Source organism: Mobula hypostoma, chromosome 1 (assembly GCF_963921235.1).
Source record: "Mobula hypostoma chromosome 1, sMobHyp1.1, whole genome shotgun sequence".
In the NCBI taxonomy this organism is placed as follows: Eukaryota; Metazoa; Chordata; class Chondrichthyes; order Myliobatiformes; family Myliobatidae; genus Mobula; species Mobula hypostoma.
Genome location: NC_086097.1, coordinates 146,186,584 through 146,214,153, shown reverse-complemented (window position 1 = coordinate 146,214,153; position 27,570 = coordinate 146,186,584). Strand labels below are relative to the sequence as shown.

The window sequence follows — 27,570 nt, the reverse complement described above, 5'->3', positions numbered from 1 at the left end:
TTATGGTCAGCAGAATAGAAAGAATTTACTGAATCACTAGTCAGCCAGAGGAAACTACTCTCAGGCTGAGAACAAAAGTAACTATTCTGCAATGCAGCCTAATATGTAATAGCTAATGGTCAATAATGCCAATATTATAAATAGGGCTAATTATTTATGTTAATGACTAGACAGCTGTTTGGGCATAATATGCCTAATCATTAATTTTGATTCGCGATCATAAATTTCAAGTCATCGTAGTACATCGATTACATGTATTATGCTCTATTTTACTTGTGCATTATGATATCCCACTTCAGAAAGTTCCCTTAAAATTCACAAGCAGTATTGAGCTTACCAAAATCTTTTTCTTCACTTTTCAGTCTTCTTTGGCTGTTTAAACATAGAATTCCAGTTGATAGATTTGAATTCTCAGTACTAATGGTAGGTGGAAGGAGACCTGCTCCAGCTATGTCTGGGTCTGTTTCAGGCTTAGGGAAAATGCCGACAGCTGATTCTCTCAGTGATCTATGTTTAGGAGGATAAGCTTGCTCTATATATAGGGATTTGGAAGTCTGGCTGCTCCATCAGGCTGAGTCAATCACTGCTTCCAAAAGTCATTGGAAAACTCATGCTGTTGACATCCCTGCGAGCCAAGCATGCTGATGGCACTTGCTCACTGGGCTGAGCCTTTGGACATAATAAGCGCATGAGTTCTCAGCTAAACTGATGGCGGGGATCCACTTCACTTCCTGCTCTCCTTTACGATGTTAATGGTGGCTTGATAAGCAAATGACAATAGCATCACTGAAACTCATGTTTCTTGGAGATATGGTTGCTTACCAAAGATGGGAAGCCTATGGACCAACAAATAATCATCATATCACCAGGCCCCTAACAGAATACAGACCAAATTCAAGAAAACTCATGTCAAGTTTTTCTGGCACATATCTGTCACAAATTTTCCTCTCAGCTGTTTATCATTTAATGTATTAAAAAAAACACTATCTGAATCTTTTAATTAACTTCTAGTCTGTAACTCACTTACAGGTATCCATTTTCCTTTCTGGAAAAGTATTAAACCATTCAACCAGATTACAAAGGCATAGTGCTTATATCTTTGGTCTTTGGCATTGGGTAGACTCAGGTATATGGGCAGTACTTTCTGCAGTAACAGAACCAATAGCTCCAAAAGCCTATAGGGACTGATAATCCACCATTGTTCATGTCAGATTGTTTTGTATTCAATATTTCAGTGATATGTGACTATATTGTTTGATGAAGCATTCTTTGTATGCATAATTCATTACAGGTTATATGTAGGAAGTAGGTGAATGGCATACATTATTGCACCATCACTCACATCACATGTGAGTGCCTTACTAAATAAAAAGGAAGAAATAAGCTAAGTAGACAAGTATCCTGGCTCCTGTGTTTTTCTTTCAATTAGCCTCTGAAGTTACAAAACATAACAAGGATTGCACCCAAGAAGTATCTTTGGATGAATCATAAAATCAAAACTCTAAAAGAAATGTGATTGTTTCAAAAAAGCTCAAAATATATTCCTCAGCCATTATCACAAACTGATTTATGCATCTTTATTTATCCCTTTGCTATGTATATGAATTTGTCCAATGATTTGGTTGTACAAGTTTGCTCAATTCATTGGCTATGGAACTCAGTGAGCATAGGAGGAGCTTTACAGAAATTAACTGAGGTTTTCGTTCAAGGACAATAATCTAAAAAGCTTGTGTGCCAGAACTGCAAATGTGTGGATAAAAATATTATCAGCTAGAATTCCTGTTTTTCATTGTTTGTCAGTGATGTCTGCAGTACTGGAATTTATTGAAATTAATTGTCATGTTATCACTGTTTGCAGATATTTATAATAATCATCATCATCATCATCTCAGAAACAGAAGGGTTCCTTGTGGCAATACAGAACAAGGTGGTTAACACAAAAAATATCAAAAATACATAATAAAAAACCAACAAATTCAAGACCATAAATGCAGAAAATGCCAAGAGAAACCAGAAATAATTCAACTGATTACTTCCTCAGGTATAATCAAGTGGCAAATATCATTCACCAAAGTTTTGCTTTAAAATACAAACTGACAAAAGATAATATATCTTATTAAAAATATAGCCCTGATCCAATTTTAGAGCAAGTCCTACAAGTTGTATTACAACCCATCCATTATTACAGATACAACTTAATAGATATAGCTATTCCAAACACACATAACATACAGAAATCAATAAGTGAAAAACTCCAGGAAAATGCTGAATTAAAAGAGGAAATTGAAAGACTATGGAACAATGACAGGGTATTTCTTGTCCCAGAAGTAATACAGTGTCTGCAACTGGTATCATCCCAAAATCATTACATAAAAGCATTAAACAAGTAAGCCTATACAACAATATTCATGGCAGTCTCCAGAAGCCACAATACTAAATATTATTAGAATAGTCTGAAAGGTCCTAGCAATTAAGAACTGAGTGTGCTTGGCTATGCCCGTACCTTAGCTTTTAGCATCTTGAGCTGAGAAAAAAACTAAAATTATAATAATAATAATAATAATAACTCAGAAAAGGAGTGAGTAGCAATGACACATCTAATCTCATCTTAACTTTAAAACTTTCTTTAAGCTTAACTTTAAGCTTTCTGCAGTTTGTTGTTACCTTTGAGATTTCTGCCATGTTTGGAAGGTGGGCGATCTGAATGGATCCCACACACAACCGTATCACTGTAATAAAATTCTAGTGTACATACCGGAATATAGGATAACTGATGAGGAAGAAATATCAAGATATCAGCCTGCATAGTCAAGGAGATACTTGTGGCACATTTCATCATGATCTTAATTTCAAACTTCAGGCAATTAATGAAAAGCTTGACCTAAAGTAACTGGCTGATTGATGGTACAAGAAAATCAGATATATAGCTGTGTTATCACTGACAAAACAAATTCACTCCAGTCAGATCATAGCCATTCAAAATAATGTTGTAAATCAAAATGAGAACACAATTCTTTTGGATTTCTCCAGTCATATGGTACAATTCAAAGACACAAGGTTCTGCGGATGCTAGAGATCTTGAGTAACACACACAAGGTGCTGGTGGAACTCAGCAGGTCAGGCAGAATCTACAGCGGGAAACAGACAGTAGACGTTTTGGGCTGACATCAAATTGAGCCCACATTGTCTTACGAGGATAGGTTGAGTAAACTAGGGTCTCCTCTTTGGAACAAGGGAGGATGAGCGGTGACTTGATTGAAGTGTATAAGATGAGAAGAGGCATAGTTAGAGTGGACAGCCAACATTTTTCTCCCAAGGCAGAAATAGTTAATATGAATGGGCAAAATTTAAAGTGATTGGAGGAAAGTACGGGTGGGGGGGGTGGATGTCAGTGGTAAGGAACTTTAAATATTACAGTGTATTTGTAATTGTAAATATTTCACATGTAGTGAAGATTGCAAATTACTCTTTTTAAAGCATAGTTTGCAAACTTTATCAAAACCCAGCACCCTTTGACCTGCAATATAATAGCTTAAACCTGGTATATTCTCATGGGATACTGCCCAGCCAGTAGTGAGCAATAGCTTCCTATAATAGTAACTGACATCGATCAGCATTCCATGTCATGGCGTAGGTTGCTTTAGAGTTGAAAGAAAATTGGATACAGACACCAAGAAATATCAGATTTTATACTTCAATATTTATCTCTTCAGTCATAGATTAGTCAATTCATTTAGAACTGTGACCTAATACTTCGTCTCTCAACCACCGAGTACAATGCTGCTAAAAAAGGGAAGGAGTCTCTCTGTCAAGCTCTCAAGTTTAGCAAGGTAAGAAAACGTTGAAAGGAAATGTATTCTGAACTAATTTTTTCCATCACAACAGGACCTCTGTTAAAAACCAAGTCAACATCTTTAAAGTGACTTCAGAAGGTCTGAGGCTGGGTTAGTTTTATTGGGAGAAAAAGCAACTTTGATTTTTTTGCCTTTAAGACTGATTTTGTTCCCAGTGACGAAAAGAATTCAGGGCACCAAGTACACGCTGGCTCTCAGCAGAGCAATCCCATTAGACTCAAAGCTTGAGCTTCCTTTTAAAGGAGATATTTGAGTGGGTGATGCAAAGTTGTACATGATAGAAATAGGACCTTTGGCCTGTTATGTCCACACTGAGTATCAAGTACTTTTATTTCAGTATAAAAGTAAATTAAGTAGTGTAATATGTAAACAAAGTGATAGTAGAGATTGCTTATCATTCCAGTCATTTTCTGCCCAGTCATCACACCAAAACTTACTAAATTCAGGTGTGTAAATTTCTGGCATTCCACCCAATTTAAAACACAAAACCCATATTACACAAGTCAGATATTCGATATTGTGGTCTCCACTGTTTTCCCAAGCCATTTCCAACAACATGACCAAGTGCACATGGTGTGTAACCCAACAAAAATCTATTATTTTCAAGATATTTGTCAATCCAGTTTTTAGAAAGTATACATTCAATAAGGCAGAGGTCTCCAACCTCTTTTATGTCCTGCTAAAGTAAATCAAAACACCCAGAGGTTTAACCAAGCAGATTAAAAATATTTGAGTGCAGCGAGCAGGTCATTGATGAAGTTATGCAGAAATTATTGGTGAGTAAAATATCACAGTTCATATTTATGACATTATCAGATACAAGTTGATGCAAATCTGAACTTGTTCAAATCTCTTAAAGCACCTCGAATCATTACCCTTGTAAGACCAGTTTTCAAATAACAAATTATCTTAGTATTAGAAAGTAAAAATATCTTAGCCAAGGAATAAATTAGCAAAATATTCCACTCTTTAGCCTATACTTCCACCAACTAACACGCATCGTTGGATTTGTTTTAAAATGGAGTTAAAGCTTCCATTAGAACTTCGACTTCTATGATCCATAATTTAACCTGATGTCAAGAACCCCAGAAAAATTGGTTTCTCCAGGTCCTGCCAATCCTATTTGTGCACTGAGACTTAAGACTAGTGTTTTAATTGGAAATATTTACTGCATTATTTAGATTTGTGATGTGTATCATAATATTAAGTCACTCATAGGACTAGATATTAAGTATATTTTAAGTGTTGAGAGAAACAGAAGTTACTTTGAAGTCAAGCAACGCTGAAGGATGGGTTTCCTGCCATGTATTTACATCTGGGAACAAATCAGTGAAAGAAATGGTAACTTTGGGAAGGGTAAGGAGATTTTAGAGGCCAAAAGGCATATCAGAGACCAAAAGCAAGATTGTAGACTAGAGCAGAGACCAGAATGGTAGAGAACAGAGCTTGAAGAAATTGAATGGTGGCCAATGACTAGTGGTGACCCAAAGGGGTCAGTATCAGGACCACTACTTTTCACGTTGTTTGTCAACAATTTGGATAGTGGAATTGATGGCTTTGTGTCAAAGTTTGCGGATGATACGAAGATAGGTGGAAGGATGGGTAGTGCTGAGGAAGCAATGTGATTGCAGCGGGACTTAGACAAATTGGAAGAATGGGCAAAAAAGATGGAAACAGTGTTGGGAAATGCATGATAATGCATTTTGGTAAAAGGAACAATAGTGCAGACTATTATCTAAATGGGGAGAAGGTTCAAACATCAGAGGTGCAGAGGGACTTAAGAGTTCTTGTGCAAGACTCCCAGAAGGTTAATTCACAGGTTGAATCTATGGTAAAGAAGGCAAATGCAATGTTGGGATTTATTTCAACATATAAAAGCAAGGAAATAATGCTGAGGCTTTATAAGACATGAGTCAGGCCACAGTGAGTATTGCCAACAGTTTTGGGTCCCATACCTCAGAAAGGATGTGTCATCATTGGAGAGACTCCAAAGGAGGTTCACAGGGATGATTCCAGGAACGAAGGGGTTAACATACGTGGAGCATTTGGCACCTTTGGGCCTGTACTCACTGGAACTTAGAAGAATGTGGGGGATCTCATTGAAACTTACCAAATGTTGAAAGGACTAGATAAGGTGGATATAGAGAGAATGTTCCCTATCCTAGGGGTACCCAGAATTAGAGGGCACAGCCTCAAAACAGAGGGGCGACCTTTTAGAACAGAGGAAAGGAGGAATTTTTTTTAGCTGGAGAGTAGTGAATCTGTGGAATGCTCTGCCACAGACTGCGGTGGAGGCCAAGCCAAAAGGTATATTTAAGGCGGAAGTTGATCGTTTCCTAATAGGTCAGGGCATCAAAAGATATGACAAGCAGACAGGTGTATGGGGTTGAGTGGGACTCACGATCTGCCGTCATGGAATGGTGGAGCAGATTTGATGGGCTGAATGGCCTAATTCTGCTCCTATATCTTATGGTCTATCTTCATTGGGGCTTTATGGAGGTAACAGAATGATTTATGGAGGAAGACTGGAAGGGAGTGATGGTATTAGTGTTTATTCTCAGCAGTTAATTGTATTCAATAGGTACAATAAAAGCACTTTCTTCCTGGATCAAAATTTATTGTCTCCTTTTAACTTTTGGGCTTCATAAGGCCCAGATTAGGTTTCAAATTTTGTATTTTGTGTTCTGTGAAAATTTTCTATTTTATCAACATTTTGTGTATCCTGATGAAGGGCTCGGCCTGAAACCATCAACTGTTTCTCCACAGATGCTGACTGACATGTTGAGTCCCTCCAGCGTTCATATGCATTTCTCAGCTTTCAAACTGATGTTAAATAATTCACGTGGTCCCTTCTAATATTTAAGTACCAAAGGTGGCACAATGTTGTGATTCAGAATTTTAAACATTTTACCGTTCCACACAAGCTTGACATTGACCCACAAGAGACCATAGCTTCTCCCAATGCTCACAATCACCAGAACCTTCTCCACTTCAAAAATGTTCAGATCCAATTGAGCATGACTTGTGTAATTCAGAAGTACACCTTGGGTAAGCTTGTGAAGATCAATGGGCTCAAAGATGTACTTTCTTTCTGTGCAATGGTTTCCAAAATACCCTCTTGATGTCTTCTTACTCATTCTCTCATGCAATGCTTAACAAAAATGTTTATTATACAAGATTACAGATGAAAAAGTCTCCTCAGTATTGACTCAGATCCATTTCTATTTGTCTCTTCATTGCACCCCCACTTAAATAGAATTATATTTATTCAATGAATCGGTTTAGAACATTGTACAAGTGTTTTCATTAGAAATGATATTGTTAAGGTAAGATTTAACTGAGGTGTTCTAAACCATACTCCATTTTCAAAGAGTAAATGAAGACATATTCTTATAAGATTATGTGTGGGCATTAGTTAAAGAAAGTTAAACATACCTTTTCTTTAAAAAAGGAAGTTCTTATGATCTAGAAATCACTGCTTGATGGTGGAAGCAGATTCTATAGTATCTTTTCAAAAGGAATTGGATATATACCAAAAGAAAAAATAGCTAGGCAAGTAGAGAAAGAAAGAAAGTAACTGGTAAAATATTCAGCCTGACACAATGAGTAGGATAGCTCCCACTGTGCGGAAATTAGGATTATGTTTATCATGCGAAACTGCCTAGTATCAGTTCAGATTTAACATCTTGATACTTTAAAGTTCAGTTCTTCATCTGATTGTCAGCTTTAGCTGAAGTAATGTCTTAATATACACTCAGTAGCTACTTTATTAGGTACACCTGTACATCTGCTCATTAAGGCAAATTTCTAATCAGCCAATCAGGTGGCAGCAATTCAATGCATAAAAGCATGCTGACATGGTCAAGAGGTTCTGTTGTCGTTCAGACTAAATATCAGAATGGGGAAGGAATGTGATCTAGGTGACTTTGATGGCAGACGGGGTGGTTCATTCAGTGAGCACGTGTTCTGCGAATGAACAAGCCTTGAGAGAGCAGAGGAGAATGGCCAGGCTGGTTGTACTTAGTACTTACCAGTTCCTTATTCCTTGCGGGTGCAGACGAAGGCAATCCAGCTTGCCTCAGGGAATGAACAGCACTGATGGGAGAGCCTTCCCGCAGAGGCCAGCTCCCAACCTAGCACGGACTTCAGCATGCCTACCGCTACTCCATTCTCACCCACACCACGTCCAGCACATCCTCCCCTGGGTGGCTGTAATAGGAGACACCACGGCAAAGAGCACCTGGTCTGCACAACAACCAAGGTCATGCAGCAACCTTGCCATCAGTCTTCTCAATGAACCAGAATGGAAGAGGAGAAGATGGCGGCGTGACGCAGCTTGCGCGGCCACTCCGGTGAATTATAGCTGTAATCTGTCAAGTAGGGTGCCGTGCTCAATCCTGATTTGATGGAGACAGACATTGGAGAATGGAGGAACATCTGGAGAAACTTCTGAAATGCCTTTTTTGCTGCAGCTGCTACTGTGTGATCCAGAATCTCCAGAGGAGAAGGCCCCAAATACTCGGCTTTGATTGTTGCTCGGTGGCCGGGATGGGGTCGAAGCACTCGGCAGAGATAGTGCTCGGTGTTCAGTGTTGAAGGGCTGGTCGGAGGTTCGAAGTTTTCGGACGGACTCAGAGTTGGCTGTGGTCGGGTGCTTCCAATGCATCGACAGTTGTCGGTGCCTGGAGGTTTATGGCAGAGAGAGTTTCTCCCTTCTGCTGCCTGCTATCGGGGGACTATTGGGAGTCGATTGGAACTTTGAGACTTTTTTTTAAACCATTCCTATGGTCTGCTCTTTATCAAATTATGGTATTGCTTTGCACTGCTGTAACTATATGCTATAATTATGTGGTCTTGTCAGTCTTTGGTTTGTCCTTTTTTTGTGATATCACTCTGGAGGAACATTGTATCATTTCTTAATGCATGCATGCATTTCTAAATGACAATAAACGAGGACTGAGTGTCCCCATGATCTAATCTAATCTAATTTTGTACTTCCAATATCTATCAGGGTCTGTTGATGACAAGAAAAATGTTTAAGACAAACATTTGTGCTTTCTGTTGGTCTCAGAGAGGCCTTTGTGAGCAAGCATGTCAAAATCTTAATGGAAACTACTAATGTTAATGAGAGAGGTCAGAGGAGAAAGGCCAGACTGGATCAAGCTGACAGGAGGAAGATGGGGTAGAGCATCTCTGAATACACAACACATCAAACATTGAAGTGGATGGGCTACAGCAGCAGAAAGAGAAACTCAGCGGTCACTTTATTAAGCTACAGGAAGTTACAAATAATGTGGCCAGAGTGTATATAGCTTTCATTGTCTCTCTTTCTTGTCCACTCCATTCAAAATGGAAAGGCCCATATCCTTCCTCTCAGTCCCCTGAAAGTTGGGAATTTTTCCTTGTCAATTGGCTTTGTACCATGCCAGTGAGTTCTCTCTCTGACATACCCATGCTTTGCATTTGTGGTTGTTTCAAGTACCACATACACAGCTCTTCATTGGCTGTTCCTGTGTTTCTCCTTCGGGCAGAAGCTTCCTGGTTCGATTTTTGTTCTTATTGACGTGAGATAGAAAAATACTAATATTTAAGTGAGAGATAAAGAATGTGTAGAATAAATGAGTAGTGTAGATAGTGATTTCTTGGCTGCAGGACCAAGATCTTAAGAGGCCTAAATGGTAGTGGAAATAAAAATTAGAACTATCAATACAGGAGGAGATCGGTGTAGTTAAAATTTTTCTTTGCTTAACACAGCATGATGTGGAACTACAATCATTTTGGTTTTAGTTAGGAAATAGTAAGAGGCAGGAAATTTAGACAGGAATTATTTGTAGTCCAAAAAATTGCAGTTGTAACATTGGGTGTAGCATAAATCAGTAATAATGGGAAACTTTAACCAGTGTCAGGACTGATTGAATCAAAACAAGGTAAAATCCTGGAATTCTTGTACATGAGATCCTTTCCTGTATAAATATGTTAAGAAACCAGTTAGGAAGATAGCTCTTGGTATGTGTAATGAGATGAGATAATCTTGTTGAGGGGCTTTTGCCAGACAGAAACCATAATATGAAAGGATTTAAAACTGACTTTGAAAGTTCAAACAAAACGAGGGCCTAAAATCTAAATGAAAGAAGCCATGAATACATGAGAGGAAAGCAGGCTGTGGATGAGTGGGAGAATACTTTAAAAGGTGTGAAGGACAGGCAACAGTTAGCAGTAAAGAAATAGTGCGCAAGTTGTAAATGGCACAAACATCGACTGGACAAATGATAAGAGAAATTGTCTGATAAGAGAAATGAAAGACAACATTAAATCCAAGGAAGTTTCCAGAAACAGTAGTAGGCCTGAAAATAATAAGCATTTTAGAGCTCAGTAGAGAAGAACTAAGAAATGATAGGGAACACAACACAACACACACACGCGCACACAAAATGCTGGAGGAAATCAACAACTCAGGCAGAATCTATGGAGAGGAACAAATAGTCAACATTTCTGACTGAGACCCTTTATCCAGACTGGAAAGGAAGGAGGCAGAAGCCAGAATAAGAGGTGGGGGAGGGAAAGGAGTAAGCAAGAGGGTGGGAGAGAAATTACCGGACCGTACCAGAAGTCTATGCCATCAGGTTGGAGGCTACTCAGATGGAATATGAGGTGGTGTTCCTCCAACCTGAATTTGGCCTCAACATGGCAGCACAGGAGGCCATGGACAGACAGGCGAGAATAGGAGTGGGAAGTTGAGTTAAAATGGATATCCACCAGGATGTCCTGCCTCTTGCAGCAGACAGAGCAAGGGTGCTCAGCAAAGCAGTCACCCAATCTGTGTCAGGTTTCCCTGATGTGGAGGAGGCTGTACCATGAGTACCGGAAGAATTTCGGGTCGAAAAATCGTTTTTCTTTTAAAGAACTGCTCGGGGAGAAGGGTCTGCACTGCGCAGGCGCGTGACGTAGTGCGCCAAGGTTTAAAAAGCAGACGACCATATACAGCGGCCATCATTGGAGTGGACTGAGTCAGAGTAGGACGGCTTTGGCTCAAACAGGCTTCGGCGAGGACAGGCACAGGCCAGGGTAGGTTCCAGTAAGTATTTTGTTCAGATTGTCAGGCGTAGAGCGAATGCCAGGCAGGATGTTGGAATGCTCCTCTTGCAGGATGTGGGAAGTCAGGGAGCCCTCTGGTGTCCCTGACAACGACACCTGCAAGAAGTGCATCCAGCTGCAGCTCCTGACAAACTGCGTTAGGGAACTGGAGCAGGAGCTGGATGACCTGCGGATCATTCGGGAGAATGAGGACATTATAGATCGTAGCTACAGGGAGGTAGTTACGCCAAAGGAGCAGAGGACAGGAAATTGGGTCACTGTCAGGCGAGGGAAGAGGAAAGGGCAGGCAGAGCAGGGTTCCCCTGTGGCCATTCCCCTCAGCAACAAGTATACCGCATTGGATACTGTTGGGGGGGATGACTTACCTGGGACTAGCTGCAGTAGCCGGATCTCTGGCACTGAGTCTGGCTCTGCAGTGCAGAAGGGAGGGGGGGAAAAGAGGAGAGCGGTAGTGATAGGGGACTCGATAGTTAGAGGTACAGATAGGAGGTTCTGTGGTCGTGACAGAGAATCCAGGATGGTTTGTTGCCTCCCAGGTGCCAGGGTCAAGGATGTCTCTGATCGATTGCATGACATTCTGAAGTGGGAGGGTGACCAGCCAGATGTCGTGGTGCACATAGGCACCAATGACATAGCAAGGAAGAGTGAAGAGGTCCTGGACAGTGAGTATAGAGAGCTTGGTAGGAAGTTGAAAAGCAGGACCTCCAGGGTGGTAATCTCAGGATTGCTACCTATGCTAGGTGCCAGTGAGGGTAGGAATAGGATGCTCTGGAGGAGGAACAAGTGGCTGAGGAACTGGTGTAGGGGGCAGGGTTTCAGATTTCAGGATCATTGGGACCTCTTCTGGGGCAGGTGGGACCTGTACAAGAGAGACGGGTTACACTTGAACCAGAGGGGGACCAATATCCTTTCAGGGAGGTTTGTTAGTGCTATTGGGGAGGCTTTAAACTAGATTTGCAGGGGGATGGGAACCAGAGTGCCAGAGCTGACAGTGTGGCTGGGGTGAAAATAAATGATGTTGAAAGTTTAAGCAAATCCGCTGATAGAAAGGTTGTGAGTGGTGGTAAAAATCTTCTGAGGTGTATATATTTCAATGCTAGGAGTATTGCGGGGAAGGCGGATGAGTTGAGGGCGTGGATTGACACGTGGAATTATGATGTTGTAGCAATTAGTGAAACTTGGCTACAGGAGGGGCAGGACTGGCAGCTTAATATTCCAGGGTTCCGATGTTTCAGATGTGATCGAGGCAGAGGAATGAAAGGTGGGGGAGTAGCATTGCTTGTTAGGGAAAATATTACAGCAGTGCTCAGGCAGGACAGATTAGAGGGCTTGTCTACTGAGTCCTTATGGGTGGAGCTGAGAAACAGGAAAGGTATGGCCACATTAGTGGGATTGTATTACAGACCACCCAATAGTCAACGAGACTTGGAAGAGCAAATCTGCAGAGAGATAGCAGACAACTGCAGGAAACATAAAGTTGTGGTGGTAGGGGATTTTAATTTTCCATACATTGATTGGGACTCCCATACTGTTCGGGGTCTAGATGGTTTAGAGTTTGTAAAATGTGTTCAGGAAAGTTTTCTATATCAGTATATAGAGGGACCAACTAGAGGGGATGCAATATTGGATCTCCTGTTAGGAAACGAGTTAGGACAAGTGACGGAAGTCTGTGTAGGGGAGCACTTTGGTTCCAGTGATCATAACGCCATTAGTTTCAATTTGATCATGGACAAGGATAGATCTGGTCCTAGGGTTGAGGTTCTGAACTGGAAGAAGGCCAAATTTGAAGAAATGAGAAAGGATCTAAAAAGCGTGGATTGGGACAGGTTGTTCTCTGGCAAAGATGTGATTGGTAGGTGGGAGGCCTTCAAAGGGGAAATTTTGAGAGTGCAGAGTTTGTATGTTCCTGTCAGGATTAAAAGCAAATTGAATAGGAATAAGGAACCTTGGTTCTCAAGGGATAATGCAACTCTGATAAAGAAGAAGAGGGAGTTGTATGAAATGTATAGGAAACAGGGAGTAAATCAGGTGCTTGAGGAGTATAAGAAGTGCAAGAAAATACTTAAGAAAGAAATCAGGAGGGCTAAAAGAAGACATGAGGTTGCCTTGGTAGTCAAAGTGAAGGATAATCCAAAGAGCTTTTACAAGTATATTAAGAGCAAAAGGATTGTAAGGGATAAAATTGGTCCTCTTGAAAATCAGAGTGGTCGGCTTTGTGCGGAACCAAAGGAAATGGGGGAGATCTTAAATAGGTTTTTTGCGTCTGTATTTACTAAGGAAGCTGGCATGAAATCTATGGAATTGAGGGAATCAAGTAGTAAAACCATGGCAACTGTACAGATTGAAAAGGAGGAGGTGCTTGCTGTCTTGAGGAAAATTAAAGTGGATAAATCCCCGGGACCTGACAGGGTCTTCCCTCGGACCTTGAAGGAGACTAGTGTTGAAATTGCGGGGGCCCTGGCAGAAATATTTAAAATGTCGCTGTCTACGGGTGCAGTGCCGGAGGATTGGAGAGTGGCTCATGTTGTTCCGTTGTTTAAAAAAGGATCGAAAAGTAATCCGGGAAATTATAGGCCAGTGAGTTTAACGTCAGTAGTAGGTAAGTTATTTCAGGGAGTACTAAGAGACAGAATCTACAAGCATTTGGATAGACAGGGGCTTATTAGGGAGAGTCAACATGGCTTTGTGCGTGGTAGGTCATGTTTGACCAATCTGTTGGAGTTTCTCGAGGAGGTTACCAGGAAAGTGGGTGAAGGGAAGGCAGTGGATATTGTCTACATGGACTTCAGTAAGGCCTTTGACAAGGTCCCGCATGGGAGGTTAGTTAGGAAAATTCAGTTGCTAGGTATACATGGAGAGGTGGTAAATTGGATTGGATATTGGCTCGATGGAAGAAGCCAGAGAGTGGTGGTAGAAAATTGCTTCTCTGAGTGGAGGCCTGTGACTAGTGGTGTGCCACAGGGATCAGTGCTGGGTCCATTGTTATTTGTCATCTATATCAATGATCTGGATGATAATGTGGTAAATTGGATCAGCAAGTTTGCTGATGATACAAAGATTGGAGGTGTAGTAGACAGTGAGGAAGGTTTTCAGAGCCTGCAAAGGGACTTGGACCAGCTGGAAAAATGGGCTGAAAAATGGCAGATGGAGTTTAATACTGACAAGTGTGAGGTATTGCACGTTGGAAGGACAAACCAACGTAGAACATACAGGGTTAATGGTAAGGCACTGAGGAGTGCAGTGGAACAGAGGGATCTGGGAGTACAGATACAAAATTCCCTAAAAGTGTCGTCACAGGTAGATAGGGTCATAAAGAGAGCTTTTGGTACATTGGCCTTTATTAATCGTAGTATTGAGTATAAGAGCTGGAATGTTATGATGAGGTTGTATAAGGCATTGGTGAGGCCGAATCTGGAGTATTGTGTTCAGTTTTGGTCACCAAATTACAGGAAGGATATAAATAAGGTTGAAAGAGTGCAGAGAAGGTTTACAAGGATGTTGCCGGGACTTGAGAAACTCAGTTACAGAGAAAGGTTGAATAGGTTAGGACTTTATTCCCTGGAGCGTAGAAGAATGAGGGGAGATTTGATAGAGGTATATAAAATTATGATGGGTATAGATAGAGTGAATGCAAGCAGGCTTTTTCCACTGAGGCAAGGGGAGAAAAAGTGGAGTAATCTAAGAGGACATGGGTTAAGGGTGAGGGGGGAAAAGTTTAAAGGGAACATTAGAGGGGGCTTCTTCACACAGAGAGTGGTGGGAGTGTGGAATGAGCTGCCAGACGAAGTGGTAAATGCGGGTTCTTTTTTAACATTTAAGAATAAATTGGACAGATACATGGATGGGAGGTGTATGGAGGGATATGGTCCATGTGCAGGTCAGTGGGACTAGGCAGAAAATGGTTCGGCACAGCCAAGAAGGGCCAAAGGGCCTGTTTCTGTACTGTAGTTTCTATGGTACCGGATATAAGTAGATGACCCTGACAGACTGGAGGCAAAGTGCACCTCACCAGGAAGGACTTTTTGGGGCCCTGAATGGTGGTGAGGAGGTGGTGTTATGGGAAGGTGTAGCATTTGTTTGGCTTCCAAGGTTAACTGCCAGTAGGGAGATTACTGGGAATGGATGAATGGACAAGGGAGACCTGTGGAGTAATCTAAGACAACGTAGAATATATGAGTGAACTGACAAAAAGAGAAAAATGTTTTTACAGGTACGTAAGAGGAAAAGATAAGTGGGGCAAAGTGCAAGGCACTTTTCAACAGAACAGAGAATTTGTTATGGTGAATAAGAAAATGGCAGAGGATTTAAACAATTGCTTTGTATCTGTCCTTCCAGAAGACATGATAAACTTTCCAGGTAAGTTAGAGAAGAGAGGATTTAATGAGAGTGAGGAAAATAATACTAGGGAAGTTGGTCTGCTTGAAAACCAATAAATCCAAGGGGTCGGATGAGTTGCTTCTCAGAGTTTTGACTGCAGGAATGTTAGATGCTTCTGTTATCACATTCCAAAGTTTTATAGATCCCAGAGTTGTTCCAATGGTAGAAATGTGATCCTGTTATGTAAAAACAAAGGTCAATTTGTAATGGAGGATGTAATTAACTCTTGAAGAAGAAGAATAGGACTGAACAGTGCCAAAATGGACTAAAAAGAGAAAAATTATGTTTGACTAATGTACTGGAATTCTTTGATGATAGAGCTAGTACAATAAATAAAGGAAAAACAGTGGAGATGGTGTATTTGGATTTTTGAAAAGGATTCTCAATGGCCTGCACAGTAGATTGATCTATAATGTTCAAGCACATGGAGACAGGAGTAACATCCTGTCACAGATTGAGAACTGGTTTTCAATCAAGAACAAAAAGTGAGAGTAAACATGTTATTTTCAAGTTCAAAGTATATTTATTATTAAGGTACATATATGCTTTACTGTATGTTATCTTGAGATTCATTTTCTTGCAGGCATTTATAGGAAAAGAACAATAAAAATTTATTGTACAAAAGGCTATACTGTACCTAAAAAGACATGGCTGACAAACAACTAATGTGGAAAAGAGGATAAACGCTGCAAATAATAACAATCACACTGCGAACATGAGTTGTAAAGAGACTTTGAAAGTAAGTCAGTTCAGAGTAGCAGTGATTGAAGTTATCCTCGTTGGTTAATCAAGTTGGCTGGCTGTGACTAATTGGATACTGTTGTGATGGATGCTTGGGCCCCAGCTTTTCACACTATATAAATAACTTGGCAAAAGCAACTGAACATCATACTGCTGATGATTTTAAACTTGATGGGATTGTGATGATTCAAAAGATATTTATTGACAAGTGGAACGAGTAGGTGAAAATATGTGGATGGTGTTTCCAATGAGTGGACAGTCGCAAGGCTGCGGGACCGGACGGCATCCCAGGGCAGGTACTCAGGATGTGCTCAGCACATCTGGCAGGTGTGTTTAAAGACATTTTTAATCCCTCCCTCTCCCAGCATAGAGTGCCCTCCTGCTTCAAAACATCCACCATTGTCCCTGTACCTATAAAGACCAAGATAACATGTCTGAATGACTGGCATCCTGTTGCACTCACCTCAATAATAAGCAAATGCTTTGAGAGGCTGGTCAAGGATTACATCTACAACATGCTGCCACCCACACTGGACCCCCTACAATTCGCTTACTGACACAACCGATCAGCAGATGACAGAATAGCCACAGCTCAGCATACTGTCCTTACACACCCGGAGAAGAGGGATGCTTATGTGAGAATACTATTCTTGGACTACAGTTCAGCATTCAACACTATAACTCCCTCTAGGCTTGAGAAGAAGCTCAGAGACCTCGGCCTTCACTCTGCCTTGTGCAGCTGGATCCTGGACTTCCTGTCAGATCACCAGCAGGTGGTAAGAGTGGGCTCCCTCACCTCTGCCCCTCTGACCCTCAACACAGGAGCCCCTCAGGGCTATGTCCTAAGCCCCCTCCTTTACTCTCTGTAGACCCATGACCCACAGCTGGTTGTGGACTACGGGAGGAACGGAGACAGGCTAACTGCTATTGACATCAATGGATCTGGGGTTGAGAGGGTGAACAGCTTTAAGTTCCTCGGCATCCACATCACCAAGGACCTCACGTGGTCTGTATATACCGGCTGTGTGGTGAAAAAAGCAAATCAGTGCCTCTTTCATCTCAGACAGTTGAATAAGTTTAGCAGGGGTCCCCAAATCCTAAAGGCTTCCTACAGGGCACATCCGGACTGGCTGCATCACTACCTGGTATGGGAACTGTACTTACCTCAATCACAGGACTCTGCGGAGAGTGGTGCCGACAGCCCAGCACATCTGTGGATGTGAACTTCCCACTATTCAGGACAGGTGCGTAAAAAGGGCCTGAAGGACAATTGGGGACCCGAGTCACCCCAACCACAAACTGCTCCAGCTGCTACCATCTGTGACATTCTGTCGGAGACGTAATGTAAAGATTTTTTACTCCTCGTGTATGTGAAGATGGAAGAAATAAAGTCAATTCAATTCATGTAAAAATGCAGAGTATTTGTTAAATGGTAAAAGTATCGGTGCAATGGCCTCTGCAAAGGACTTAAGTATGTTTGTATACAAATCAATGAAGACCACAGGAAGTGGTCCCATCACAGCTTAAATTTGTAAAAGGTCGCACACATAAAATATTAGATGAACTCAGCAGATCAAGCAGCATCCATGGAGGGAAATGAACAGTTGATGTTTCAGGTGAAGACCCTTTATCAGGATTCTTGACTTGCTAAATTCCTCCAGTGTTTTGTGTGTGTGTGTTACTGCAGATTTCCAGTGCCTAAAGTCTCTCTTGTGTTTTCTTAAAGGGCCAGATTGTTTAAATGACCAAAATGTTTCCTCTGGCTCAGGAGCTAAGAACTAGGGGACATAGTTTGAGAATAATTTAGGGCTGAAACGAGCAGTTTCTTCACTCATGGAGAAATGAATATTGAAAATTCTCTTTGTCTGTGGAGTCTCAGTCAATGTGTCCTGGACATTAAGGAAATCCAGAGTTAGGGGGATAGTTGTGAACTGGTGAGAAAGTGATTTGTTGTTAATGAGTAACATCAATTTAGAGTCTTGTTGTTGTTCCTCGGTGTTGAGGGTGATGTGTATTATAGATGAGTCAGGGTCCTGTGACTATCAGTCAGGATAGTTGATGTGGAAGGTTAGAGTTGGGGTCTTCTGAACACTAGTCAGGGTTGGTGATGGCCTTCAATGAGTCAGGACAGGGTTTGAGAGAGCGAGTCAGGATCATGTGATAGCTGGTCAAGGCTGTGGGGTTGGGGGTGTGTGGCTAATATTGGTGAGATAGGGTCACTGGTCAGGATTGCAGATCAGTGGGTTGTGGGGTAGGGTTAGATCCATGAATTAGACTTCAGTAGGTCATAGGTATGTGACTGGAGGTCAAGAGGGGTGGGTGAATGGGTCCTTATCAGTGAATCAGTGGCTGGAAGAGGCAGGGCAAGGTTCTCAATGCTACATCTGTGGAGTGGGAAGGTGAATGGAGTTACGGGATTGGGGAATCAGTACCTTGGCGAGTGTCAGGAAAGTAATAGGTCAATTTCTGGATTTGGCCTTTCAACACCAAACTGGGATCTGCTCATAGATGGCTGCTTTAAAATGCACCCTTGATGAGCACAGTGCTATGAAATCATGTTTATGAGTGCCCAGTGATACTTGCATTCTGGAATATGCCCTAATTATATCCTGACGATGCTCTATTTCTGGTGCATGACACTAGGAATAGCACTGTTACATGCACATCCGATAAAGAACCCAGCTCATGTGCGCAAGCTTGATCCGCAATGTTAGTGCATAGTCAAATTTCCAGAGAGACCGATTCAATCGGGAAACCAGCTGATGTTGTGGTTCGTTTAGAAAGCCAATTATCGTATATGTAAAGGCTAATAAAACATATTCAAACTGTTAAAATACAACATTATGCTGACAAAAACTATCACACTTAAGTGTATTAAAAAGCAAATACATTTGATCAAGCAATTTAAAAAATAGATTATCCACAATTTAGTTGATTGCAGTTGGTCCCTTTAATTGAAATTAATGGGAGCAGGGTTGCGGGAACAGGGTTCTAGCCAAGCATCCAGTAATGCATCCTGACACAGGATTCTCAAGTGGATTCCCCACTGTCAATGGTCGAGGACCCGTCACTGGATTTCATGAGGCACAGCCATGGAGTGTAGTCAGAAAAACAAACAGAAATATCAGGCTAAGGCTTCAGCCTAAATGTAGAGATAGTATTCAGTTACAAAGAGTTATGTAGACAGATGCCACCAGATTTCCGGAGATTTCCTTGAAATCTAAGATATAGGAGTAGAATTCGGCTGTTTGGTCCATCAAGTCTGGTCCACTATTTCATCATGGCTGGTCCAATTTTCCTCTCAGCCCCAATCTCCTGCCTTCTCCCCTTAACCCTTCATGTCCTGACCAATCAAGAATCTATCATCCTCTGCCTTAAATATACACAAGACTCGGCCTCCACAGCTGCCCAGCCACTGAGGTCAGACTAACTGGTCTATATTTTCCTTTCTTCTGCCTCTCTCCCTTCTTGAAGAATGGAGTGACATTTGCAATTTTCCAGTTTTCTGGAACCATTCCTGAATCTAGTGATTCTTGTAAGATCATTACTAATGCCTCCACAATCTCTTCAGCCACCTCTTTCAGAACCCTGAGGAATACACCATCTGGTCCAGGTGACGTATCTACCTTCAGACCTTTTAATTTCTCAAAAACCTTCTTTCTAGTTATGGTAACTTCACACAGTTCATAACCCCAGACACCCGGAACTTCCACCAGACTGCCAGTGTCTTCCACTGTGAAGACTCATGGAAAATATTTATTCAGTTTGTCCGCCATTTTGTGTTGTCCTTTACTACCTCTCCAGTATCATTTTCCAGCGGTCTGATATTCACTCTTGCCTCTCCTTTACACTTTATGTATCTGAAGAAACTTTTGGTATCTTCTTTAATATTATTGGCTAACTTACTTTTGTATTCAATCTTTGCCTTCTTAAAGACTTTTCTACTTGCCTTCTGTTGGTTTTTAAAAGCTTCCCAGTCCTCTAACTTTCCACTAATATTTGCTCTATTATATGCCTTCTCTTTGGCTTTTATGTTGGCTTTGACTTCTCTTGTTAGTCATGGTTGTGTCATCTTGTCTTTAGAATACTTCTTCTTTGGGATGTATATATCCTGTGCCTTCCGAATTACTTCCAGAAGTTCCAGCCATTGCTGCTCTGCCATCATCCCTGCCAGTGTTCTTTTCCAATCAATTCTGGCCAACTCTTCTCTCATACCTCTGTAATTCTCTTTACTCCACTATAGTACTGATACATCTGACTTAGGCTTCTCTTTCTCAAATTTCAGGATGAATTCGATCATATAATGATTGTTTGGCCCTAAGGGTTCTTTTACCTTAAATTCTTTAATCAATTCTGGTTCATTGTACAACACCCAATCCAGAATAGCTGATCCCCTAGTGGGCTTAACCACAACCTGTTCTTAAAAAGCCATCTCATAGGCATTCTAGGAACTCACCCTCTTAGAATTCAGCACCAACCTAAGTTTCCCAATCTATCTGCATTTTGAAATCCCTCATGACTACTGTAACATTGCCCTTTTGGCATGTATTTTCTATTTCTACTGTAATTTCTAGACTACATCCTTACTACTGTTTGGGTTCTAAATACAACTCCCATCAGAGCTTTTTATCCTTGCAGTTCCTTAGCTGTATCCACAATGATTCAACACCTTCCGACCCTATGCCACATCTTTCTAAGGATTTTATTTTTTACCAACAGAGCAATGTCAACCCCTCTGCCTTCCTGTCTGTTTTTTTAATACAATATGTATCCTTGGACATTAAGCTCCTAGCTATAATTTTCTTTCAGCCATGAGTCAGTGATGCCCACAACATCATACATGCCAATTTGTAACTGTACTACAAGCTCATCTACCTTATTCCATATACTGCACACACTGAAGTATAACATTTCAGTCCTGTATTCACCCTTTTCAATTTTGACCACCTTTTACATTGCAACTCATCTGTTGCCCTATCAACAGCCTCTCCTCACTACATATCACTTCAGGTATGTTATGTAGGACTAGATGTTAATATCCCTTATTTGCACTCCTGAGACATGCTGCCTAGATTCTGTGGGGTGGCCAAGTGAGTGGTGGCATTTTCTGGGTTATCAAGTGGGCTCCCTCTTTCCTCTGTTTTTCGCTGATAGGCCCTCGACACCTCCAGAAGATTCAGCAGTGAATCCCGGCGGCCCGGGCTCACCCCCTGGATGCCTTTCACTCACTTGGGGGCCCAGATGGAATGCTTTCTCTTCATCCAGAGCTACTGACTACACTTTTCAGCAGCTCAGGAACCTCATCTTCAACACTATCATCCACCTTACCTATGATACTTCCTGCACTGAAATATATGCAGCTCAAGACATAGTCACACAATGCTCAACCTTTTGATTCCCAACTGTCTGAGGTCTTACCAACATCTGCTTCCACAACCTCTCCACGAAATGTTCTGGCATTCTGGTTCCCATCCTCCTGCATCTCAAGTTTAAACCCACCCCACTGTACAGCAAACGGTCCCACTAGGATATTAGTTCCCCTCCAGTTCACGTGCAAACTGTCCCTTCTGTACATGCCCCACCTTCTCTGGAAGAGAGCCAAAGCACTCCCTCCTGCACCATCTCCTTAGCCATGTATTAAACTGTATAGTCTTCCTAGTTCCAGCCTCACTAGCACGTGGCACAGGCAACAATCCAGAGATGACAACCCTGGAGGTATTGCCCATTAAATAAGCACCTAACTCCCTGAACTCCCTATGCAGAATTTGTCACTCATCCTACCCACATCATTGGTACCTACATGGAGCACGACCTCTGGCTGTTCACTCTTACACGTAAGAATGCTGAGGTCTCAATCCGAGATGTTCTGGGCCGTGGCAGCTGGGAGGCAACATACCATCTGGGAATCTCATTCTTGCCCACAGAACCTCCTGACTGTTCTCCTAACTAACGAATCCCCTATCACCAAAATGTGTCTTTTCTTCCCCCTTCCCTCCTGAGTCATAGAGCCAGACTCAGAGCTAGAGATCCGCCTACTGTGACTTTGCTCTGTTAGGCCAATCCCCGCAATAGTATCCAAAGTGGTATACCTGTTGTTGAGGTGGATGGCCACAGGGATACTCTGCACTGGCTCCTTAACCCCTTTCCTCTGTCTGACTGTCACCCCAGTCTCCTGTGTCCTGCACATTGGGTGTAGCCACCTCTCTATTTGTCCTATCTATCACCCCTTCAGCCTCTCTCTATATCCAAGCTGAAGCAATCACAGTGAAGCCCATGCAAATCCATTGCAGCTCAAAGTAAAATCAGTTGGCTTGTGACGATGCATTTGACACAGAGGCAATGGTCTGATGAATATCACGGTTACAGTAGGATACAGAGTTAGAGGAAAGCCCTAAGATGAGGAGTTGCTTCAATCTGACCAAATTTAAATGACTTCGATAAACATAGAAACATAGAAAATAGGTGCAGGAGTAGGCCATTCGGCCCTTCGAGCCTGCACCGCCATTTATTATGATCATGGCTGATCATCCAACTCAGAACCCAGCCTTCCCTCCATACCCCCTGACCCCTGTAGCCACAAGGGCCATATCTAACTTCCTTTTAAACACAGCCAATGAACTGGCCTCAACAGTTTGCTGTGGCAGAGAATTCCACAGATTCACCACTCTCTGTGTGAAGAAGTTTTTCCTAACCTCGGTCCTAAAAGGCTTCCCCTCTATCCTCAAACTGTGACCCCTCGTTCTAGACCTCCCCAACATCGGGAACAATCTTCCCGCATCTAGCCTGTCCAATCCCTTTAGGATCTTATACGTTTCAATCAGATTCCCCCTCAATCTTCTAAATTCCAACGAGTACAAGCCCAGTTCATCCAGTCTTTCTTCATATGAAAGACCTGCCATCCCAGGAATCAATCTGGTGAACCTTCTTTGTACTCCCTCTATGGCAAAGATGTCTTTCCTCAGATTAGGGGACCAAAACTGCACACAATACTCCAGGTGTGGTCTCACCAAGGCCTTGTACAACTGCAGTAGTACCTCCCTGCTCCTGTACTCGAATCCTCTCGCTATAAATGCCAGCATACCGTTCGCCTTTTTCACCGCCTGCTGTACCTGCATGCCCACTTTCAATGACTGGTGTATAATGACACCCAGGTCTCGTTGCACCTCCCCTTTTCCTAATCGGCCACCATTCAGATAATAATCTGTTTTCCTATTTTTGCCACCAAAGTGGATAACTTCACATTTATCCACATTAAATTGCATCTGCCATGAGTTTGCCCACTCACCCAACCTATCCAAGTCACCCTGCATCCTCTTAGCATCCTCCTCACTGCTAACACTGCCACCCAGCTTTGTGTCATCCGCAAACTTGGAGATGCTGCATTTAATTCCCTCATCCAAGTCATTAATATATATTGTAAACAACTGGGGTCCCAGCACTGAGCCTTGCGGTACCCCACTAGTCACCGCCTGCCATTCTGAAAAGGTCCCGTTTATTCCCACTCTTTGCTTCCTGTCTGCTAACCAATTCTCCACCCACACCAATACCTTACCCCCAATACCGTGTGCTTTAAGTTTGCACACTAATCTCCTGTGTGGGACCTTGTCAAAAGCCTTTTGAAAATCCAAATATACCACATCCACTGGTTCTCCCCTATCCACTCTACTAGTTACATCCTCAAAAAATTCTATGAGATTCGTCAGACATGATTTTCCTTTCACAAATCCATGCTGACTTTGTCCGATCATTTCACCGCTTTCCAAATGTGCTGTTATCACATCCTTGATAACTGACTCCAGCAGTTTCCCCACCACCGACGTTAGGCTAACCGGCCTATAATTCCCCGGTTTCTCTCTCCCTCCTTTTTTAAAAAGTGGGGTTACATTAGCCACCCTCCAATCCTCAGGAACTAGTCCAGAATCTAACGAGTTTTGAAAAATTATCACTAATGCATCCACTATTTCTTGGGCCACTTCCTTAAGCACTCTGGGATGCAGACCATCTGGCCCTGGGGATTTATCTGCCTTCAATCCTTCAATTTACCTAACACCACTTCCCTACTAACATGTATTTCGCTCAGTTCCTCCATCTCACTGGACCCTCTGTCCCTTACTATTTCTGGAAGATTATTTATGTCCTCCTTAGTGAAGACAGAACCAAAGTAATTATTCAATTGGTCTGCCATGTCCTTGCTCCCCATAATCAATTCACCTGTTTCTGTTTGCAGGGGACCTACATTTGTCTTTATCAGTCTTTTCCTTTTTACATATCTATAAAAGCTTTTACAGTCCGTTTTTATGTTCTCTGCCAGTTTTCTCTCATAATTTTTTCCCCTTCCTAATTAAGCCCTTTGTCCTCCTCTGCTGAACTCTGAATTTCTCCCAGTCCTCAGGTGAGCCACTTTCTCTGGCTAATTTGTATGCTACTTCTTTGGAATTGATACTATCCCTAATTTCTCTTGTCAGCCACGGGTGCACTACCTTCCTTGATTTATTCTTTTGCCAAACTGGGATGAACAATTGTTGTAGTTCATCCATGCAACCTTTAAATGCCTGCCATTGCATATCCACCGTCAATCCTTGAAGTGTCATTTGCCAGTCTATCTTAGCTAATTCACGTCTCATACCTTCAAAGTTACCCCTCTTTAAGTTCAGAACCTTTGTTTCTGAATTAACTACGTCACTCTCCATGTTAATGAAGAATTCCACCATATTATGGTCACTCTTACCCAAGGGGCCTCTCATGACAAGATCGCTATAAAGTATTGGAAGGTTAGTTAGTTTGCAAAAATAAGCATGTATTTGTTAAAACTAGAAATTTATTTACTTTTTATTTAGCAATACAGCCTCCTGGCTCTTTGAACTATGCTGCCCCAGCAATGCCTGACCAACCCAATTATCACCATTCTATTCACGGGAAAATTTACAATGACCAATTAATCTACCCGTTTCTTTGGACGGTGGGGGAAAATCTCGAGGATCCAGAAAAAAGCACACACATTCCATAGGTAGGGCATACAGATACTCCCTACAGAACAGTGCCAGAATTGAACTCCAAGCTCTAATAGCGCTGTGCTAAAATGCGATGCTACAGAGGTGCGATGCTACAGAGGTGCCCCGCTTTCCTCATTATTGGATTCTGTGGTGTATAAAGGGCCAAATGCAATATTTAAACCATCACTAGGTGGAGCCATTAACATCCACTTCTACATTAGCTGTCGAGCCTTTCAAGCTGTGTTGTAATAAATGATCAGAATTACTGAAGTGAATTCTGACTTATCTTATTGACAGTACTTTTAGGATCAGTTATACTAAATGGCTTGTTCTCAGCTTCCTCCAGCTCCTTAGGGCAAATGCCTGTGTCTTCCTTCATTCATCCTGCACTGGGATAGCTTTAAGCTTGGAATTCTGGGACTTTTATCAGTTATTATGTTATTTGATTGGACCGTTTTGAGCTTTCAATATTTTTCATATGAAGGGAAGATACAGATTATGGTGGGAACAACATTCTCTGAGGTTAAGATAGAGAATGGGACTCCACAGGGGAGAGTGTTGCCCATTCCTTTTTAATACTATGATTTATGATATTTTCTTTAATGTTGGCTCAGACATTTCCAAACTGTTAAATACTGATGATGGTGCAGTGTGGAAGAGAGGCAGGAATGTAAATTATATAGTTAGGAAAATGCAGGCAGCTATTAATGAAATAGAGGAATGGAGATGTTGGTGGGGGGTTATATTTTCTGTTGCAAAGACTCAAATTACTGCAACCCATCTTCCCCCCTTCTTTTTTGACATTCAGGGAAACGGTAATCAGGAAACTACTCCTGATGTTATATCTCACATCTGTACAATATCAATCAATGTTGGAATGCTATCTGAATATTGAGCCTTCACAATCCCAGCAGGCCAAATATATTGGATTATCAACAATTGTTGATGCTTTCTTGTCCTATAAGTCATTAGCTAGCTTCTTTTTTAGCTTGGAGATAGTTCCCAGAATTACATCAGGAAAGTGACATCACAATATAGAAGTCCTACGCACAAATTATCTCTAATACCTTTGATAACTAGATATGACATAACCATAGTTTTGACAATTGTCAAGGATAAAGAATTTTTTTAATTAATTATTGAATCTCTGACAGGTAAAAATCTTTTTGAAGTGAAGTAAACAATTAGAAAATTAACATTTAAAATTATATGTTAATGATAAACATAACTTTTGATCATCTCTTTAGGTAAACAAAGTCTTCACGCGTCTTAAGTCTTATTCAGATATATTACATATAAGGATCCAGAATACAAAAGCAGAAAATAAAAATGATCAAATATTTGCAGAAAGACAGCTTCAAGGGTCTCAGACATGAAGTGTTAACTTTTTCTCATATTCTGTAGATGTTGCCTGACCCACTGTTTTTTTTCTCTGGTAGATTCTGTTTTTATTTCTGTAGCCAAGTAATATTCCATGTCAATTAATGCAATGACTATCCCAATGTGTAAACCATCTAGAATAATTACTCACTGCCCATCTTTCTTCTGATTCTTGGCTTCTTAGGTTCATTTTACTTTGATATCTCTAAGAACAAGCCAAGCACAGTTCAGTTACAATCAGTCATAACCAGAGAGAAGATCAAACATCAAGTGATTCCAGCAAGGAGTTGTACACTTCCTGTCAGGAGGCACAAGAGATCTCCCTCCAATCTCTCATTCTATCATGAGGGATGATGCAAACTTCACTTCACCTCATCTTCACACAGATCATGAAGCAACTGGAACTGGCTTTGGACCTGCTACTGTCTCTGCTGTGTGGTAGTCTGCAAGCTGCGGACAAGTGTGGAGGGTTGCCTGATCTATGTTTTGTACATGTTATCCCAGCTGTATTGATCATGAAAATCGCAAATCTCATATATATACAAAGTTACTTCCAATAGGGGCAACATCAGGTAGAAACTATTGTATGCCTAGGAATACCTTCATCACATAGACTATAAAATTGGAGAAGGTAGCAAACATCACCTTCTTTAGCTCTTCATCTCCTCCATCCTCTTGGTAACCTCCTCCTCTGACAGAGCTTGGAACAGAGTCTTGGTTTTGGAAGTCTGATGTCAGGCACGTGAATTGTGGAACCTAAAGGAATAATAAAAGCCTCAATGCTCAGGATGTTGGTCAGGAAAGGATTTTTATCCCTTCAGTGTATTCGGAAGACACTGTGGAGACATCTTCTGTAGTACCTTCTCGATGCCTTGAGGTGTCCGCACTAGGTAATCAATGCCAAAGAAATGCATGGACAGCAAGCATTATTGCTTACCAGTAGCCCACGAGCTTTGAGCTCAGTTTGAGATTTTGATCTTCAAGCATCTTTTTCTCCAATTGATCAAACGTTGTCCTAGGACATTGAAGACAGTGGTGAATTTTATCATTGACGTCTGCCTTTGTCAAGAGGTGTCTTTGGGGGTACGAGAGCCACATAAATATCGACTATATTTTTCAGGGTTTCACCT

General features: G+C 41.6%; 1 protein-coding gene across 2 annotated transcripts in view; it reads right to left on the bottom strand.

The window, feature by feature from the left end:
• Positions 1-27,106, bottom strand: part of LOC134351422 (xin actin-binding repeat-containing protein 1-like) — a 51,663-nt gene extending 24,557 nt beyond the window's left edge. Inside the window, exon 1 of one of the 2 annotated variants that reach the window (XM_063057545.1) lies at positions 27,086-27,106. The gene's annotated coding sequence lies outside the window, so the exon portion shown is untranslated. Of the gene's footprint in view, positions 1-337; positions 511-27,085 lie in introns of those variants that run through there. The other variant, XM_063057530.1, reaches the window with a different exon arrangement.
• Between the last annotated feature and the right edge of the window lie 464 nt (positions 27,107-27,570).